Source organism: Nanorana parkeri, unplaced genomic scaffold, assembly GCF_000935625.1.
Source record: "Nanorana parkeri isolate BGI_ZX_2015 unplaced genomic scaffold, ASM93562v1 scaffold400, whole genome shotgun sequence".
NCBI lineage: Eukaryota > Metazoa > Chordata > Amphibia > Anura > Dicroglossidae > Nanorana > Nanorana parkeri.
In genome coordinates, this window is record NW_017306668.1 from 1,055,626 (window position 1) to 1,063,763 (window position 8,138).

At 48.6% G+C, this 8,138-nt stretch overlaps 1 protein-coding gene across 1 annotated transcript in view; it reads left to right on the forward strand.

Annotated features, from left to right (window-relative positions):
* Window positions 1-8,138, forward strand: part of CERKL (ceramide kinase like) — a 97,998-nt gene that overhangs the window by 68,471 nt on the left and 21,389 nt on the right. The window lies entirely within an intron of this gene.

Sequence of the window (8,138 nt, forward strand, 5' to 3'; positions counted from 1 at the left end):
GAGAGTTAAGGTGAGTCGGCGCAAGCCACAGGGACTCAATCTCAACCCACACCGCATGAGGGGACATGGCACTCCAAAAAGGTACAGCCCGCAGCTGAGCCGCGGCAAAGTAGTGGGAGATATTGGGCAGCGCCAGGCCACCCCGGTGCTTGGGGGCACAAAGTATTTGCTGAAGAAACCCTATGTCGCCCTCCCCCCCATAGAAAGTGTGAGATCTGTCCTTGCAGGGATCGAAGGTCCGAGGCCGGTATGGGAATCGGCAATGTGTTAAAATAGTAAAGCAATTTCGGGAGCAAGGTCATTTTAACGGCTGTGAGTGATCAGTGAGTGATAGATTATATGGGCCCCATTTATGTAGGAGGGATCGCAGGGTAACAAGCAGTGGTTTGTAGTTGACATTGTATAACGTGGATTTTGGGGGTCAAGTGAATTCCTAAATATTTCAATTTTTCATTCGTCCATCTATAGGGGTATGCTGATTGGAGTAAAGTCAAGTCAGTGGGGGAGATATTTATGGGCATAGCCTCTGTCTTACCCAGATTCAACTTGTAACCAGACAGACCCGAGAAAAGCTGAAGCTCACGATGCAAGCTCTGCAGCGATCCCCCGGGTTTGTGAGCGTGAGAATCACATCATCAGCAAATAATGCCAGCTTGAATTCCTGCGAACCCAGAGTGAGCCCCGATATGTCCGGAGCGGCCCGAATCCTAGCAGCCAGAGCCTCTATGCAAAGCACAAACAATAGCGGGGAAAGCGGGCACCCCTGCCGAGATCCATTACGGATCTGGAATACAGGGTACACGCCCCCCCTCATTTTGATAGACGCCGATGGCGTAGAGTAGAGGGATGCAATGGCTGCAGCAAACGGGCCCACCACACCGATGCGGGCCAGGAGAGATCTCAGGAAAGGCCAACCAAGCCTATCAAAAGCCTTCTCAGCGTCTAGGCTTAGAAGGACCATCCCCAGTCCTCCACGATTCGCGATGTCGATCTGGTTGACAAGTCTGCGTGTGTTGTCCCCCGCCTGTCTGCCCAGAACAAAACCAACCTGGTCCTTGTGGACCAGACTAGGTAAAAAGGCAAAGTCTGTTTGCTAGCAATTTAGTAAAGATTTTGTAGTCGGAGTTCAAAAGTGCAATAGGGCGGTAGTTCGCACAGACAGTGTCATCCTTATCTGGCTTAGGGATCACTATCAAATAAGATTGCAAAAAGGAGGACGGGATAGGTTTATCCTCGAGGAACTGGTTCCTCGAGGATAAACCTATCCCCTATGGTTTCGTCAAGTATGGGGAAAGCACCTGTGAGTAGGTCTTATAATATAGGTAGGTGAAGCCATCCGGCCCTGACGATTTGCCCGTGGGGGAGGCGATCGTCTTTTGAACCTTGTCCACCTCTAGCGGGGCATTCAACTTAGCACAGTCCTCTTGGGAGAGCACAGGTAAGTCACAGGAGCCAAGGTAATCTTGGATGCGGGAGGTCAAGGCATCATCACCAGCGTGGAATGCGCCATCTTGGAGATTATACAGGGACTCATAAAAAGCCCGGAATATATCCGCCATTTTCTGGGGGTGGTGATGTAGCGTGCCAGTGGCGTCACGCACTGCCAAAATCCCTTTTAGGTTAGCCTCCGCCCTTAATTTACGAGCCAGAAGAGTATGGGCCTTATTTTCCTTCTCGTAATATTTCTGGCTCAAGTATAACATGGAGGTTTCAGTCTTATGGACATACAGGTGCTGCAATTGTGCTCTCAATCGCAACACCTCTTTTAACAAGGCCTTGGAGGGGGAGGCCGCCAGCCGACGCTCAGACCCAAGGAGCTGCTCCTTAACTTTGGCAATAGCGGCCATTCGGTCTTTCTTGAGCTTAGAGGCCAGCGCAATGCAGTGGCCCCTAATCGTAGGCTCATGAGCCTCCCAAAGAGTCGAGAGGTCTTTCACGGATCCTTCATTAAGAGCGAAGTAACTCCGTATAGCCGATTCGATATCGTCTCTAGTGTCCTCCCCCTTCAACAAGCCCTCATTCAAGGTCCATTGGCACCTACGAATCCGGGAGGGGTCAACTCGAATGGTCAATTCAATGGGCGCAAGATCCGACCAGGAGATAGGACCTATGTGAGCCGAGACCATGTTCCAGAGAATAGGAGTATTCACCAGGAAGTAGTCAAGCCTGGAGTGGGAGCTATGGGCCGAGGAATAGAAGGTGTACCTCTTTTCCGCCGGGTACATCACCCGCCAGGAGTCAAAGAGAGAATGTTGCCTAATTAATTTGCGAAACTGCCTAGCTAGTGACTCCGTTTGTCTGGGAGTAGATTTATCTGGGGGCGGTAAATGGTCCAGAGAGGCAGAGAAAGTCAGATTGAAGTCCCCGCCAATAATTAGATAGCCTAGGTGTAGCTTATGCAATTTAGAGAGTACCCGTTGCAAAAACACCCTCTGGTGGACAATCGGGGCGTATAAGTTGCAAAGGGTGAAGGGAGCACCCACCCATGTACCATGTAGGATAATGTATCTGCCCATCTTATCTATTAATACCTTGGTGGGCTGGAAGGGACAGGAGTCCATAAGAAGGATGGCCACCCCCGCCCTCTTAGAGGAAAAGGAAGAGGCGTACGTTCTAGGGAACCACTTAGAGGTGAAGTTAAAGGAACTCCCCGGTTTAAAGTGTGTTTCCTGCAGGAATATAATGTCAGCCTTTGAGGATCTGAATTCTCTCAGCGCCAAATTACGCTTGAGTGGGGAGTTAAGGCCCTTGACATTAAGGGATAGCAACTTATAGTCAGATTGGCCCGCCATGGAGGGGTAGGAGAGAAATCCTGCAGAGTGTATGCGTGCTGTTCAAGTTCAAGATAGGGTACTCACCCAGGAGGACGTTCTGCCAGGACCAGGGGATCCGCCAGGCGGAGGTAGCGAGAACAAGGCCAGTTGAAGTAGAGGAGAGGGAAAGAAAAGAAAGGAAGTCGAAGAGCAAAAGAGACCACTGAAACACATAAACAAACATGTTAGTGTCTAAAAACCAGTAACTATGCAAGAAATATTAAGAAAAAAAATACTGCACAGCAAAATATCAAAAGTCTATTGGAATGGGTATATTCGGTCTCCAAGTAGGTATAGACACAAACCAGTCCACCTATTCGGAGAGACGACACGTACAAATACCCAGTAATAGGGGGAGTGCAACCCAATGAACGAGAGGACAAAACAACTAAGAAATCGAGCATCCATGAGGACACCCGCCGATAAAGCATGTTATTTAGCGGCAAGTGTATATAACATATCATTGCATAACATAACTGAACCTGACATGAAGAATGCCACATAGGAGGACACGGCTAATAAACCTGAAAGGGAGGTCATGGCAAACCCACATTTATAATGTGCCTCATATCTATGAGCACCCATTGCAATACATAGGACTCATCAACGATGACTTCTGGGAGTAGGCAATACCGGGGTGGAATGCTCCCGCGGGCGGCGGGACAGTGTCAGGCGGGAGAGACCCCTTCGGCAGTCTCTTACGTGGGGTAACTCTCTGCCAAGTGGAGGGCTCGGGGCCCAACTTGGGTAGGGGTTCCCAGCCGGGAAGAGTAGGGCAAGAGATGTGAAGATCCGTGCAGAATGACGAAAGGTCCTCCGGGAAGCGTAAAGTGGCATTTTTACCGTCCCGCCTAGCGGTGAGGCTGAAGGGAAATCCCCATCTATATGGGGTGTTGTTGTCACGCAGCAGGGTCAAGAGAGGTTGAAGGATCCTCCTCTGTTGTAGGGTGACCCAGGACAGGTCCGGGAAAACTTGGATGGGTGCGCCGTCGAATTCAATCGACTTCATATTACGAGCCTTCTGGAGCACTTCCTCTTTGACTGTAAAATAGTGGATCCTGCAGATGACATCTCGGGGCTGTGAGGAGGAGCCCCACGGGTGAAGGGCCCAGTGGGCCCGGTCCATCTCAATCTTGCGGGAAGAAGGCCACCCCAGGATGTTAGTGAAGATGGTCTGTAGGACTTCCTGTAGATCCTCAGGGCCTGTGGCTTCAGGAAGGCCTCTGATGCGTAGGTTATTGCGGCGGCCCCTGTTGTCCAAATCCTCCACATGGCTTTGAAGGTCCCGAATAGTGGTGGCTTGGGACACATATTGGGATTGCAATTGAAATACATCATTTTTGCAGACCTGAACCTCCTCATCCAGGCCCTCGACCCGTTGGGTCAATTGTTGAAAGTCAGTGTGAATGAGCTGGATTTCAGACCGACAGGTCTCTCTCACCTCCTGAATCCAGGAGCCTGAAATCTTTCTTGGTGGGGATGTGCTTGAGGCAGTCCCTCAGGCAGGAGACAAAATCCGCATCCTCTAGCCCTGAGGAGGACTCTGAACCCTCTGGGCGCATCGGGTGGCTCACATGGGCATCCAAACCCCTCTCGCAGCTCAGCATGACGAGACCCGGACCTGACCGGCCAGCTGGTTCCAGAGAGCGCAGGGGTCCCCCCCAGTTCTCGATCCTCTGAGGGTGGGTATGGTGGTGCGCCAGGGCACTGTAATAGGGGCCCACTGTGACCCTCTTTGGAGGTCCCGGGGGAGCCCTGTAAGTCAGGGGTCTGCCCTAATGTAGGAGGCGAGGACTCCACATGGTGCATGCGGGGAGATGCAGGGGAAGATTCCCAGGGCCCATCACCCCTATGAGATCCCGGTCTGGGCATCTGGGACGGATCCGTCGGGGACACAGAGTCCCTCTCTAAGGCCTCATGGCTAGGCTGCATCTCGGACTGGGCCCGATCCCCCCAGGTACTCACAGAGTCCGCCGGTTTGTGGATGGAGGGAACCGCGGGCAGCTCCAGGCTCCCCTGTGTCCCCAGAGACATGTTAGGTGACTCCGGCAGGGAGTAATCTTGCAGCCGGACCTCCGTGTCCCCTTCAGGGGACGACTCTGGGAAGGCCGCGGCCCGCGCGCTGTCACGAGGCGCCATCTTGGATCCAGCACTCAGAGCGGCCGGCCGGCCAAAAAACCCCTGGATTGAGGCCGAGGATTTCTTTTTCTTCCCCTTTTGGCCAGAGGACTTGTGGGTCGACCTAGGGGGTCTATCCTTCCCCATAGCAGGCAAGTGGGTGCTAATTCAGTAGGGCGAATGGCGGGTGCAACACGGAGCTCTCCTGGGATGCGTCCTCTCACATAGCCAGTTAGCCACGTCCCCCCATGGTGATGTATTTGCTATAACACGTTTGATTTTGGATTTTATCTGGAATGTTACTACAATAAAGTTGGATTTTTATGGACACCGGTTTTTGTGTGGCAGATTGTACAAGAATTGCCAAGTGAGTGGAGTTATTTGATTTACTTGGCATATTAGTAAACGTGTAAAAAGTGGTCTAAAGGACTATATATCAGTTCATCAATCCATCAGCCCCCTTATACTCCCATATAGGAAGCCCGAGCTCCTGGGAGACTAGTCACCTTGCAGGATCCATTGGACATCCCACTTCTAATGTCACAGGGAGTTATAGAGCAAGAATTCCCCCAACATGACATTGTTGGCCTAATAAGGAATTACAGACCAAATGCCCCAGAAGACAACTGGTCCAATCTGCTGCAGGTTTTGATCTGTGTGAACCAATTTGCTTTTCTGTAGTTGTGAGTTATATCACCACTAATCTTTACAATAGTGCACAAGATATAATGATAAAAAAAGAACAAAAAAGTAATTACAGTGGAAAACAAAGTAAACATTTTATCAACATCTTAGTTTGTACATTATCACATCTCAGTGAAAAATCAATTACTCATTTCAGAGTTCCAGGTAAGCTGATAGAAAAGATTGCCGGTCGATGCAAACCACAAGTAGAATGATTTTGTAACAAGAAAGTAATTTTCCAACAGCCAGTAATTTACTCAGTTTGAAAGACTGGCTTTTTCAGTTTTTTTTCTTAGGTGCACTAGTAATTGACTTGATCCTGAGCTGATTCTTTGTTCTTTATTATTTTTAGTAGCTTTAATTTTTAAATACATTTTTCTGTGAACTTAATGTTCATGTTATTGTATTGTTTATCTTTGAAAAAGTTGTACACGTTCAATTTTGTTCTGGGAGGTTTTAATTGTTTGTCAACATAAAGTAAAACATATATCCGATAGAGGTTCTAGCTCTTCACTCTACAAAAACTACAAAAAGGGCTTTGAGATTCACTTTAAACTATGTCTGCTTAATTTTTTTTCTTGTCCGTCCTTCCTTCCTTCCTTCCGTCCTCTCTTGCAGGGCAATATCCACATGTTTTGTATATTCTACCCATGTAGAACCCATGTATGTTCTACCCATGTTTCTCTGTTTCCCCACAGAACTCCAGGAACAAGTTTTCTCGTGTACTACTTTAGTTTCTGAAAAGGTTTAATGATGATCTAGATCACATGTGTCAAACACAAGGCCCGTGGGTCGATTCTGTCCCATCAGGCCATTTTATTTGGCCCTCGTACAGCTCCTGTAGCAGCACCCCCTCGACCTCCACCCCCACCTTGTCTCAGCAGTCGGCAGCAGAAAGGAGGACAGAACACTTCTGATACACTGTTTAGGGATGCACTGATACCGGTATCTGTTTCGATACTGGGCATTTTCACGATTACTTGTGAAAGTGTCCCGATACTAAGCACCAATACTGGCACTTTCAATTGATAAACTGAAGCCGGCGCTGTAAAGAGGTCCCCAGCAAGGTCCCGGCAGCCTACCTGTGAATTGCGGCACCTGTTTACAGCATCGGCAGCCAATCTCTTCCTTCCTGTGGATCCACGCTGTCCTCACCCACTGAGACCAACCAGGTCCCCTGGTGATGCCACGCAGGCCTTTTAAGACCCCGCACAGCCACCTGAGAGTTCCCACAGCATAGACCATACACAGCCCACCTGAGAGTCTGCACATCCCAACGTAGACCCCGCACAGCCCACCATAGAACCTGCACAGCCACCTGAGAGTCTGCACAGCTATCTGAGAGTCCACACATCACACCATAAAACCTGCACAGCCACCTGAGAGCCCGTACAGCCCACCATAGAACCTGCACAGCAACCTGAGAGTCTGCACAGCCCACCATAGAACCTGCACAGCCACCTCAGAGTCCGCTCACCCCACCATAGAACCTGAACAGCCACATGAGAGCCCGTTTTATTACACTATTTGCCATTATTTTTCCTAGACTTTTAGCGTTCAGAGCTAGTTATTAAGTGATTACTAAAATCATTAATAATTGAATGCTGAGGCAATTGTTAAATATGATAAAGAGTAGATACATTTATATAGTCTTACAGATGCAACCGGCCCTTTGAGGGCAACCATAATGCTGATGCGGCCCGCAATGAAATGGAGTTTGACACCACTGATCTAGATAGATTTGGGCTTTAATCAGGAAATGTATCCACGCTATTTGGAAATGTATCCTCTGCTACTTGGAAATGGCCTTAGAAACCAGCTAACTATTACAAATAATCATATTCCATCCAACCCCTACACTTCAGATGCCTTGATTTCACTCTGCTTTTAGTTGTAGTATCTCATTTGTAACTTTTGGTGCAGGTTCCACTGCTTCAACATTAAATCCCTCCACATCAAATAAAGACTTTGGTTAGAAACCAGCTGTCAGCTGTTGTACCTTATTTGTATTTGTTGCAGGTGCCACTGCTTACATTAACAATACCAAATAGCCAAAATCTGATGTTACAGTATATGGCAATAGGTGTGTGGACACCCCTCAAAATTATTGAGTTCAGGGCTTCCAGTGAACAGAAGTGTTAATGCAGCAGCATATAAAAAGATTTTCGATAATTGTGCACTTTGAACCTTGTGCCATAGTTTCGGTAAGCCCCTTTTCTGTTCCAGCATGTATATGCTCCAGTAAAAATCCAGGTACATATATATAGATATATAGTTTGATCATTTTGGATGTGAAGTGGCCCACGCAGAGCCATGACCTAACTTTATTGGGCACCTTTGGTATAAAATTGTGAGCCAGGTCTTCTCATCCAACACTAGTATTTGACCTCACAAAGGTTTTTTTGACTGTATCGACACAAATGACGCACTGCACATTCTTGTGGAAAACCTTCCTAGAGGAGTGAAGGCTGTTATAGCTGCAAAGGGTGGGGGGGGGGGGGGGGGGGGGGAGAGGCGTGTGAT